General features: G+C 43.7%; 1 protein-coding gene across 6 annotated transcripts in view; it reads left to right on the top strand.

Moving 5' to 3' along the window:
* EVC2 (EvC ciliary complex subunit 2) overlaps positions 1–13,003 on the top strand; it is a 155,862-nt gene that overhangs the window by 101,471 nt on the left and 41,388 nt on the right. The window lies entirely within an intron of this gene.

Below are 13,003 nucleotides of genomic sequence, written 5' to 3' on the forward strand. Positions count from 1 at the left end.
CCTCTGCAAAGGTGCTGCTTAAGAGTAGATGCTATGTGACCGCAGCCTGGGTGTCTGTCTGCCTTCCCCAGCACCCTGCAAAGGGTGGATTCCCAACAGGAATATGTTCAGTGAATGAATGTATGAAGCCATGCTTTAGAGCTGCTGTTTTTGTTCTTACCTTCCATCTATCTCCTTTTTCTAGCTTTTTTGCTTGTTTTTATGTTAGTGCCGGTGTATTTCTCAGAACACAAATGCACGATCTGGCCAAGAGCCACAGAAACTGCTCTGGGTTCAGTGTCTCCCATCAGGTGTGTCCAGGTTGTTGATGTCTTAAGGGATCCAGGAAGTGGCAACCCTATTCTCACCCAGGTTCTATATGAAATTGAACAGTAAGACAAAGATTAGGCAGACAGAGGCAAAATGTCATCTTCCCTATTGTTAAAGGCTAATAATTCAAGAGATATACATCAATATGGGAGCCAGTGGGATTGCTAAAGTACCTGAGAATTAAACAAACTCCATCACTCAATCACAGTATCACTAGGGGGTTCCTTGTCGGGGGCAGCCTACCCCTAGGGAAGCAGAGCAGAAGTTGGGGTCCCAAAGAGAAGCGAGAGAGGTAAGCCAAGCTGTCCCAGTTTATTCCCAGTTTACAGCAAGAAGAGGAGAGAGCTGGAGAGAGGTCGGGTCATGTGCACATTGAGCTCCTGGCACAGGGAGGAAATAGCCACACTTGGGGGTAGAGGGAGCATTTCCCTGAGTACCGGCTGCTTTCTGATCCTCCGTAAGAGGTGACAACCCACTGTTGTCAGAGAAGAGCTGCTGGTGAAGGGAAAGCTGGGGTTTGGTTTGGCAGAGGGAATGGGTATCCTGGACTGTGCTGGAGGCCACAGAGGGAACCCAGAGGGTTGAAGCCCTGTGACAAGGCTGCTTTACTGGAGTGCTGGGTCATGGCCGGTGGATGGGGGAGCAGCCCTGTGGAGGAACCTGCTCAAAGGCCAGGCTGAGAAAGATAAGGGCCATCTCACCAGCACCCTTGGAGCAGAGTCACAGGATGAATGTCTGAGCGAGAAGGTGATGCAGAGGTGGTAACTCTTGGGGACATCAGGTGCAGACTGCACCGGTCCCACCCAGTGGCTCAAGGCTGGACCTCAACATCCTCCATAACCCCTCCCTGGCCCCTACCTCGTCTCCCCCTGCTCTGTCTCATAATTCTTTCTTTCTTTTTTTTTTTTTTTGAGACAGAGTCTCCCTCTGTCACCCAGGCTGGAGTGCAGTGGCACAATCTCGGCTCACTGCAAGCTCTGCCTCCCGGGTTCACGCCATTCTCCTGCCTCAGCCTCCCAAGTAGCTGGGACTATAGGCGCCGGCCACTACGCCTGGCTAATTTCTTGTATTTTTAGTAGAGATGGGGTTTCACCGCGTTAGCCAGGATGGTCTGGATCTCCTGACCTCGTGATCCGCCCGCCTCAGCCTCCCAAAGTGCTGGGATTACAGACGTGAGCCACCATGCCTGGCCTCTCATAATTATTTCAAATCCATGTCCTCTGTTTCCAGCCTTGCCTAGCACCGTTTTTGCCTAGATACATGCAGCAGGCTCCTTACTGTTTCCTGTTTGTTCCCCCTTCCTTCCAATTAATTCTCCTTGCAGCAGGGAGCATCCTCTTCCTAAAGCCCAGCCCTAATCCCTTACGGATCCTGAACCAGCAGACCCATCTCCTTTTTGGCCAAAACTAGTCATTTTAATAGAAGGAACTAAGCACATTCCTTCCTGTAGTTTTTTCTTTTTCTTTTTTTAAAACCATGTCAACCTGAAATAATTGAAAGAATCAGAACCCAGTTTTTGAGAGTTTATCCAAGAGAAAACCTGGGAATTGCCGTCTGGGAAATACAGACTGCAAAGAAATGGGGTCAGCACTCTAAAGCTAAAAGTTAAGGTCTTGCTTATATAAGAATAAAATAAAGAGATTTAACAGGATTACAACATTTTCTACACAAGGCTAGTTTATAAGTTACAACAGTTTAATTAGTTACGGTTTGTTTTCTTTTCTGTATGGCTTGTTTTCATTTCCTTTCCAATTTAAAAGAGTATATTTAACATTCTGTCTTGGCAAATGTGATAACCATGAAGTCTTTGTGAGAGAAGAGGGAAGTTAATCTGTAAGGAAGATCAACAGTGCAGAGGGAAGGGGTCTTTTCTGGCGCCCTCTAGTCATTTACAGCATTTTACAAAATAATGTAGTCTGGGAAGAGGGCTAATCTGTAATCAGAGAAACAAAAGTTCAGCTGCTTAGGTTATAGCTGCCTGTCACATGACTCAGGCCCTATAATCATATTCCTTTAAGGCACCCAATAATTTAAAATTTCTGTAACTTAGGTTTCAAATTACTTATTTTCACAACCATTTACATTTTCTCTTGGTGGCAAGTATAGAATATTGTTTTCCTTGCCTTTTAGTTTTTTTCTCTTTGTTTTTGCCCTGTTCAGGATTTTTGTTTTATTTAGAAATTTTCAGTGCTTTATATCTCACATTACCACTTTTCTTTCTTAGTTTCTTTCAATTATTCTTTAGTTTTTAATTCCAGTACTCAGCATTATCACTGAAAATACCTTAACCTCATTCATTTTGTTTGTCACCCATGGTCCTTTAGAAGTTTATTACTCTCCCAGGCCTCTGCTTTCATCATAGTGTATAAAAGAGGGCTCTGTGTATAATTAAATAGGCTTAGTACACTGTACTAATATGACATAGTGATACTAAAAGAAAAACTGTTTCTAGTCTCTGTCAAATTCCTGTCAGATACCAGTCTTACAGCTGATGCTCTTCATGAGCATGAATCTCCATAGTCATCACATTGCTGCAAGAATGGCATCTTGAAGTCCATTCTAAGCTCAAAAAGGTTAGTGCCCAGCCCAGGGTCCACCACCAGGCATGTGATGGGACCTGGTCTGCCTCAGCCCTCTGTGCAGTGTCTCCTAGTTCACACTGGCATCCTGGTCCCATGTAACATACTAGTTACCACTTCTTCCATAACATGAACAAGGGATCCAAGGCAGATGGGGAAGAGATCTGAGGATCTCCATGCTGCAGAGGGTACACACAATGACAGCCTGCCTTGGGAATCCTTGTGTACTGGGCCACCTTATCCAGTTGACACATGAGGGACAGCATCACCGGGGGCTGTGTGACTTGTTCAGGACCATCCAGCTAATGGGTTGTGACCCTTGCAACTCAAAGCCATGTCCATTTGGATAGGAAACCTGGGTCTTTCCAGCTCACCCATCCTAGTCTACTTGCCACACATTCATAGACACCTAAGGAAGTTCCACAAGAGGCATTTGGCAAAAAAAAAAAAAAGAAAGAAAGAAAAGGAAAAAGGAGGAAGACATAAGACACTGACCAAGAAGAACACGGTGCAAGAGTAAAGACCAGCTGAACCAGGCAGGTGAGCCCAGCAGGTGAGCCTGGGAGGTGAGCAGAGGCCTTCAAGGGATGGGGAGGTGAAGGGAGCTGGAGGTCTGCGATTCCCTGAGCCTGTCTTGGCACCCTCCCCTGCCCTGAGCTCATGTCTGTGGTTTACATTTGGGGCAGACCTTTGTCCTACCTCCCAGCCCACATGCACAAGCCAGACCCTTCACCTGGTCCTGGGCTGAAGACACAGCCATCTGCTCCAGCACTGGAGGAAGGACTGGCCAGTTGTTGCTCTCCAAGGTGTTTTCAAGGGTGATTTAGATTTCGTTTTTGTCTTATGCACTGATTGAAGAACTTACCTCCCTTCCTAAAATGTGATGGCATTTTAATAAGAATGGTGCCTACTTCCTTTGTTTGCATTTTAGTGCCAGGCACCTTGCTAGACACTGTATATGTGTGTATGTGTATGTATTAATATATGCATACGATAGAGGTATATGTATGTGTGTGTGTGTACATATGAGCCATCCACTTGTGAGTTCTACATATGAGTACCTATATGTATGTCCATAGTCCATATATATGCTAGTGAGGTGTACTGAGAGCTACGTGCTTTCCATCTATCCAGTCTAATCCTCACACAGCCCGTAACAGAAGTGCCACTGTCATTGCTCTATGAGAGATAAGGACTTTGAGGCACAGGGAGGTGAAGTGACTCCAAGGTCACGACTGGTCTTCAGACCCTGCATTCTTGCTGCTATGCTGACCTGTGCTTTGTTCATTATATGCTTTACCCTTCCCAACTTTCACCACAAGTAAGAACCATCAACGTCCCTGTTGTATGGATGTGGAAACTGAGTCTCAGAGATGTTAGTGACTTCGGCCAGGTTCCTTTATGTAGCCGGGCAGTGGCAGACCTGGCACGAGAAGCAGAAGCTCTCTGTGCTGTGTCACTGTCACGCCACCTCCTGACCACATGCCCTGATCAGAACTGTCAAAGAATGTTTTCACCAAACAGTGGCGGTTGTTTCCCAGTTTCACAATGCAGGGTGAGCGTGCCTTGGCTCCTGCATCTGTGAAATGCAGCTTTTGACAATGATAGCCCACTAGTTACAGGGCTTTTGTGAGGTGCCTTTTAACTTTGGAGTGGGCTGCAGTGCTCGTCTTCTTTCCCACTAATGGAGCAGCTCCACATGCTACGTGATCCAGGCCTCACAAAGAAAGGCAGACACGAGGCATTTGTCATCTGTGACCTTTTCGTGACAGTCCATCTTCATAGTCGACCATTTCATTGTGGCAGGTGCCAAGAGAATAGACACTCTTGAGTTGACAGCTTTGATGTTCCTCCCGAATTTGATCGATTACATCTCTTAGCACTTGCATGGCGGTTGTTCAGATGTTTTATTTGCAGGATAATTGCAGAGGGAAAAATGACAGCTCTCGTTCTGTGAATCCCACAACTAAGAGTTGCTTGATCATGATACTAATCATGGTTTTCCAGAGAAACAGGACCCATAGCAGATAGATAGATAGATAGGGAGGTAAGTGGGTAGATAGATAGGAGGAGATTTTTTTCAGATTTATTCAGGGAATTGGAACATGCAATTATACAGGCTGAGAAGGTCCACTGTCTGCCATCTGGAGGCTACGGAACCCGCAAACCTGGTGGTATAATTCAGTCTCAAGGCCTGAGAACTAGGGGAGCTGCTGGTGTAAGTCTGAGAGACCCAAGGCCAGAGAACCAGGAGCACTTTAGATGTCCAAGGGCAAGGAGAAGACGGATATCCCAGCTCCGGAAGAGAAAGAGAATTCACCCTTTTCCCAACTTTCTGTTCATTCAGGCCCTGGGGATTCGATGATGCCCACCAACATTGGGGAGAGTAATCTTTACTATCTGCTGATTCAGATCCTAATCTCTTCCAGGCTGGCATGGTGGCTCATACCTGTAATCCCAGCACTTTGGGAGGCTGAGGCAGGTGAATCACTTGAGGTCAAATTGGAGATCAGCCTGGCCAACATGTTAAAACCCAGTCTCCACCAAAAATACAAAAAAATTAGCTGGGTGTGGTAGTGCACACTTGTAATCTCAGCTACTTGGGAGACTGAGGCAGGATAATTGCTTGAAGGTGGGAGGCAGAGGTTGCAATGAGCCAAGATTGCGCCATTGCACTCCAGCCTGGGCGACCAACCAAGACTCTGTCTCAATAAAATAGAATAATAAAATAAAAAGATGCTAATCTCTTTCAGAAACATCCTCACAGACACACCCCAAAATAATGTTTTACCAGCCACCTGGGCACCTCTTAGCACAGTTCAATGACACATAAAATTAACCATCACAATCATGTCTTGAGAGTGGGAGGTCCCTTGGAGTTCATGAAGCTGGAAAGATGGAGCTGCATCTTGCTGACACTGCCCAAGAGGCCCACTGTGGAGCCCAAGCCTGGCAGGCCATGTGGTGTCCCCAGAGGGACTTTGACTTCACTGTTGGGCTGCAGAGTATGCTGGGACTAGGAGCACCTGCTGGGTGACCCCTTCCTTTGCTGAAATCTTCTGCAGATATCCACGCCAACCCTCAGCTCCAAATTGATATGGCCCTTGTCTGGACTCTTCCGTCCAACAGAAGGGGAAAGAGAGGCCAGGAGGCATTGGGAGAATTGTCCGCAGCCACACCAGCATCGAGTGGTGGAGTTGGTGTGTCTGCCTCCATAGCCCAGGCCTGTGGCTGGGACTGCAGGGAGCTGTTAGGATGAGAAGGCCTTCACCTCCCAAGGTGACTATGTTCTTCCCACTGCCTCCCCTGTCTCCTCCCCTTCTCCTCCCCTTTCTCCCATTTTCTGTCTTCTTGCCCTTCTCTGCTCTCCCCCATCCCTGTTCCTTCTGCTTCCTTCTTTAGGGAATGTTTTGTGTGGTGGTTTCTCTGCGCTAGGCAGTTTTAAGTTTCTGCTTTTGAGATGTTCACAGTTTCAGGTAAGCAGCCAGTTCTTCCATCAAGCATTTGGAAGTTTGCATCCTGCTTTTGGATAGAAAACCCATCTGAGTACTCTGTAACTCTACCTTGAACAAGTGGCTGTGCAACTAATTCAGAAAGACTTGTATGACTGATTCCTGGAGGAAAGGAGAGACCGACAAATATGAGCCTCTGGCTGCCACTTTTTCTGTACAGCTGGTGGATTAAGGGAGGAAGGTGTCAGCTCTGGTCACAGGTAGCTATCCCATGGGGCCAAAGTGGCCAGATTAGAAATGGGAAAGTCAGCTACAGATGTCTGGTCCTTCTGATGGACTGATTACAAATGCACAGACACAGAATTTGCAACCTGGAAGACATTGGAGGGCATATATATTTTAGAATAAGTTAAGCTTCTGAATAAATTTCTATTATGATTGCATTAAACTTACAGATTCATTTAGCAGTTGCCTATCCTATCCAAAAATGTAGAATATTTCTTATTTGGAGCTTCTTTTAGGAGCTCTAGTGAAATTTTACAATTGTTTTCATGAGTAGGGAGATCGTACATCTCAATTTGCTTGAGACGGTCCCAGTTTCCTTATCATCCCCATGTCCCTTCCCATGAGCCCTCCCTTTCTCTCTCAGCTTAGGAGAGAAATCATATGGTGACCTTATACGTAAGGTCTTGTGTATTCTTTATGGTGATTCCCAGACACAGTATAGGTTTGGCTGTAATTGTGAATGATTCGATTATATGTTTTAGATTATTCAGTGCTGGTGTAAAACATGTAACTAATTTTTATAAGCCTTTCCGGACTCCCGTATGCTATCCTGGGAGCCAGACTGCTGGCTCCAGAGTCCGAGCTCTGCCATGTTTTAGCTGTGTGACCTTGAGCAAGTTATTTAACCTTTCTCCACCTTAACGTACTCATCATTCGAGTGTGGATAATAGAAGCACCTACCTCCTAGGATTTATCTGTTGATTCCATTGATGTTTTATGCAGTCATAATGTCAACAAATGATTACAACTTTGTAGCCTCCAAATTCTTACACCTTGTTTCTTTTTCTAATTGCTGTTTCAATGTCCTTATCTGCTTGTTCCGCCATCTCTCTCATTTCTATTGATTGGGTTTTCTCTGGTTTATGGATCTTATATTTCTGCTTCTTTGCATGCTTGGTAATTTTTGATTGGATGCTGGGCATTGTAAATTTCATGTGTTGGGTGCTGGATTTCGTTGTGTTCTCTTTAATAGGGTTGGAGCTCTGACAAGTAGTTGAATTACCTGGAATCAGTTTTATCCTTTGAAGACTTGCTTTTAAGTGCTGTTCGCTTGGGTTAACAGCTGCGTTTAATCAAGTCTAATTTATTCCCACCACCCAGGTGATGCCCTTCTGTGGATTCTGCCAAAAGTGTTATTGATTTGTTATCGATTTCCAATTTCATTGCGTCTTAGTTAGAGATCAAAGTATGTATAAAGATTCTTTGGAATGTATTGAGGCTTACCTTGTGGCTTTATACTAGGTCTGCTTTAAAAGATTTGTTCTCAAAAAGGCTGGGTGTTTTCCACTGAGTAGGGAAAAGGGAGCATTAGGAGGTGAGTGGGAGCTGGGTCATGAGGTCTGCAAGGCTGCACTTAGCAGCTCAGATGTTTTGAAGTAAAATCAACAAGATTTAGGCATTTTGTAGAGAATATTTGGTGGGGAGTACCAGTGGGGAGGTCTCTGCTGGTCCGTCCTCCTCTCCTAACCTCTGCTGTGGTTGGTTTAGGGGGTTTGGGCCTCATCTTAGTTTGACCTAGCCCTTTCCTTCTGTGTGTCAGCCTGTGCTGAAAGTTAGAGCAGTCCCGTCAGGAAGGGGATTGGCTTCTGTGAACCTACAGGTCCCTGTGGCACAGGAAGGTCTCATGCCACAGCAAGGATACGGTTGACCTGAGCGGGGGATGTCAAAGTTGCTGTAAGTGATGCTCAGTTGAGTCAGTCCCACCACCCTCCTCAGTGCAGTGTCCACTCAGTGCAGGGACATTCTGGCCACCTGCCCTGGCCTCAAGCCAGTCTCCTCAGCTTGGGGCAAGTTTGTCAGATCTGTTGGACTGTAAGGCTGTCACTCAAAATGCCTCCTGGCCAAGCCTTTCTTTGCTGAGTTCCTGGCCAGGACAGAGAATGTGCCTTCTTTCTCTTGCCTCAACATCTGAGCAAGTCCACAAAGCAGATTGGAGAAACAGCACAAATTATGCGGTTCGTGTTTTACTTAACAATGATTGGAAATAGATCTGTCTGTCTGCATCTATCTATCTATCCATCCATCCATCCATCCATCTATCTATCTATCTGTCATCTGTCTATCTGACCCTTGAACAACATGGGGGTTGGGGTGCTGAACCCTCACACATCACAGGTGGAGCCCAGCAGGCTCACCACATTAAACAAACAAAAATCAAAGTTTCAGAGGCTACTGTGTCTATGATTTGTAGGGCAGAGTTCCCAAAGACAAGGTAGCTCCAACAGAGAGAGACAGAGCACGCTCCAGAGATCTGCGGGGCATCCTCAAGTCTTCGGCTAAGTCCTGCACGTGATGTGCATTATCATGTGTATAACTTCTGACTCCCCCCAAATATGCCATTATACTAATAGCCTACTGTTGACAGAAACCTTACAAATAACATAAACAGTTGAGTAATACATATTTTGTATGTTATTAAGTATGTGTAAGAAAGTAAGCTAGGGAAAAGAAAATGTTTTTAAGAAAATCATGAGGAAGAGAAAATATATTTACTGTTCATTAAGTGGAAGTGGATCATCATAAAGGTCTTCATCCTCATCATCTTCACATTGAATAGGCTGAGGAGGAGGAGGAGTAAGAGGAAGGATTGGTCTTGCTGTCTCGGGAGTGGCAGAGGTGGAAGAGTTGAAGGAGGTGGAAGGGGAGGCAGGAAACGCAGGCACACTCAGTGTAACTTAAAATATTTAAATTGATACAATATTTGTACATATTTATGGGATGCATGGTAATATTTTGTTACATACATAGGATGTATAATGATCAAGTCAGGGTATTTAGGATATCTATCACCCCATGTATTTATCATTTCTATGTGTTGGGAACATTTAAGTCCTCCCTTCTTGTTATTTTGAAATAGAAAATACATTGTTATTAACTATAGTCACCCTAATCTGCTATTGAACACTATGTCTTATTTCTTCTATCTAACTGTAGATTTGTACTCATTAACCAGCCTCTTTCATCTCCCCCACACCCTTCCCTACCTGTGGTAACTATCCTTCCACCCTCTACCTCCATGAGATCAGTTCTTTTTGCTCACATATATGAGTATGAACATGTGATGTTTGTCTTTCTGTGGCTGCCTTATTTCACTTAACATTGACGTAACTTTAATTGAAAGCAAATCCACGTGTAAGTGGAAACAGGCAATTCAAACCCGTGTTATTCAAGAGTCAACTGCTTATCTACTTATCTATTATCTATTTCTGCTTTTTGCTTTACTCCGAAACTTGAAGATTTTTGATATCAATATATGAGAGTTCCCTTGTTACTTTTCACAGCGGCACAGCATTTCACTGTATATGTGAGCCTTAAGTGATTTCCTCCGCCCTCAACTACTGGATATTTAGGTTGTTTTCAACCCCTTGATATTTTAAACAATCATAGACCCTCTGCATATATCCTACACCCCTCTGTAGTGAAGCAGTCAGAGCAACTATTACTATCTCCATTTCACAGATGAGGATACTGAGGCTCAGAAAGAGTGAGAAGCTTATCCAAGGTCACAAAGCTGGTACATGGTAGAACAGAGCCTAAAGCACAGGCCTCTCCATTTCCATCCCTGCATTTGACTAGCAGATCCATTTGATGGATCCAGAAATGAAAGGACATTTCAGTTCCTCTTCAGTGTGATTCTTGTGCTATTTTTGAACAGTGTATACACAAATTTCTCACAAATAATCTTTAGGAACACTTAAATATAAATGAAAATGACATAACCATATTTCCTCTTCACCCATTATTTCTGGTCTTATTATAATGATCTTGCTCTCTGCACGGCACATCTACCATGTATCTGTTCACCCATCCATTATTCATTCACTGTTTCCAGATTTCATGATGTGTCGTACATGCACTGTTCACTAGAAATGCCTTCATTCAGAAGTGGAACTCCTGATTGCCAGTGACGGTGTATCCTATTGTGTTTCTGCAGCTGCCTCGGCAGTTATGCAGGGGTAGTTGGTTCTTGTCAGGAATGGCCCTTCACACTCTCTGACTTCAGAAGGGACTAGAGTTTAAGCATCAGAATAATGTGCTGCTTTTCAGTGACCTGACGAGAGAACCCTGATAGTCCTTAAAGAGCTCAGAAAAGAAGGCATGTTGAAAGGGAATCCATTTAGGAAGGGAAGAGAAAAATCCACCCATCCATAAAGATTGAGAAAGTCTGCAGACAGTTATCCTCACATCTCCCCTTGCCCCGTCTTATCCCTTGAGGCAGCCTCCGTCAAATTCATCTCCCTGAAGCACCATTCTGAGAGACATTCCATAGCTTCCCACTGACCCCAATAAAATTCAGATTCCTGAGCTTGGCATTCAAGGCCTTATGGTCAGACTTCATCTTACCTTTCTAATCTATTCAGTTTGTACCTTTCACATGCCAAAAGGTTACCCTGGCTATCTTTGGATGGTTTTAATTTAGTAACTTTTCTCCCACTTTTCTAGATTGTCTATTTTTAAATTTTACTTTTCATTTTTATCAAACATATGCATGCCTTCTTTTAAAGAGTCAAATAATTCTACAAGGCTTGTGCTGAAAGAAGAGTAGCTTCCCCCAGCCATGCACACACAGACACATTTTCAGCTCCCCAGATTACTTTTCATTTTTATCAAACATACGCATGCCTTCTTTTAAAGAGTCAAATAATTCTACAAGGCTTGTGCTGAAAGAAGAGTAGCTTCCCCCAGCCATGCACACACACACACATTTTCAGCTCCCCAGAGTTAACAGCTTCTAACTGTTTAGCTTGGTCTTTTGGTGCTTACCTCCATAACTCTAAATAGCATGCTTGCTTTGCTACTTCTTGATTTCTGTAATTTGGGATTATCTATTTCCTTTTCCTATCTATTTCCTTTATAAAAGATGAAGATTTACTCTATTTTACTCTCTTCACTCAACCTGTACCACATATCAGCCCTTTCATTATCCCCCACCATAGTTAGGTCAGTATTTATGGCTTCTATGATTATAAGCATGTAAATGTTACCTACAGTTGAATCTTGTAGGAAACTAGAATCCTTTTTCTTTACTGTATAACTTTTTATTTTTCCCGGAGGTAATATTGTCCTTTAGTTTCGTTAGGAAACTATTTTACTCTCTTTCTTCTCTAAACCTGGACCACATATCAGCTCTTTCCTCCTCCCCCACCATAGTTAGATCAGTATTTATGGTTTCTATGATTATAAGCACTTAATTACTATTCACAGTTGAATCTTGTAGAAAACGGGGATCCTTTTTCTCTACCTTATAACTTTTTGGTTTTCCTGGAGTTAATATTGTTCTTTAGTTTCCTTTTTAGTTACTTTTCTATGTATTTATCATCAATTTAATCCACTTCTTTTTACCTTTTTTTTTTTATTATTATTTAAGAGGCAAGGTCTTGCTCTGTAGCTCAGGGTTGAGTGCAGTGGCACAATCATAGCTCACTGTAACCTTGAACTCCTGGGTGGTACAAGTGATTCTTCTGCCTCAGCCTCCAAGGTAGCTGAGATTATAGGCATGCACCACCCTACTAATTTTTAAAATTTTTCATAGGGACAGTTTTCTCACTACATTGCCCAGGCCAGTCTTGAACTCCTGGCCTCAAGCAATCGTTCTGCCTTGCCCTCCCAAAGTGCAGGGATTATAGGCATGAGCCACCATGCCCAGCTTTATTAATCCTCTTCTTGATGGTAGACCAAATACCCTATCAGGACCATTACACATGTCACATCTTCTGTTAATCCCATCTTTCACGGTACATCTCTCTCTGCCTCTGATGTGCTCCAGTTGGAAACTGACCTCTGTGCCTCATGCACAGCTGCCATCTTGGGGTCACACTGTGAATTCCCTTCACTCCTCTCTTTCCTGGTTTTATCCTTGTTTTTAGTGAAACACATCTTGTTCTAGTTTCCTGGAAAAGTGCATGTAGGAAACTTAATATTTTGGAATGATACCCAGGAATTGAACTCAGCTCTGCACCAAGCAGACCTAATAGACATCTACAGAACTCTCCACCTCAAATCAACAGAATATACATTTTTTTCAGCACCACACCACACCTATTCCAAAATTGACCACATACTTGGAAGTAAAGCTCTCCTCAGCAAATGTAAAAGAACAGAAATTATAACAAACTGTCTCTCAGACCACAGTGCAATCAAACTAGAACTCAGGATTAAGAAACTCACTCAAAACCGCTCAACTACATGGAAACTGAACAACCTGCTCCTGAATGACTACTGGGTACATAATGAAATGAAGGCAGAAATAAAGATGTTCTTTGAAACCAACGAGAACCAAGACACAACATACCAGAATCTCTGGGACACATTCAAAACAGAGTGTAGAGGGAAATTTATAGCACTAAATGCCCACAAGAGAAAGCAGGAAAGATCCAA

The sequence above is a fragment of the Pongo abelii genome, chromosome 3, assembly GCF_028885655.2.
Source record: "Pongo abelii isolate AG06213 chromosome 3, NHGRI_mPonAbe1-v2.0_pri, whole genome shotgun sequence".
Lineage (NCBI taxonomy): Eukaryota > Metazoa > Chordata > Mammalia > Primates > Hominidae > Pongo > Pongo abelii.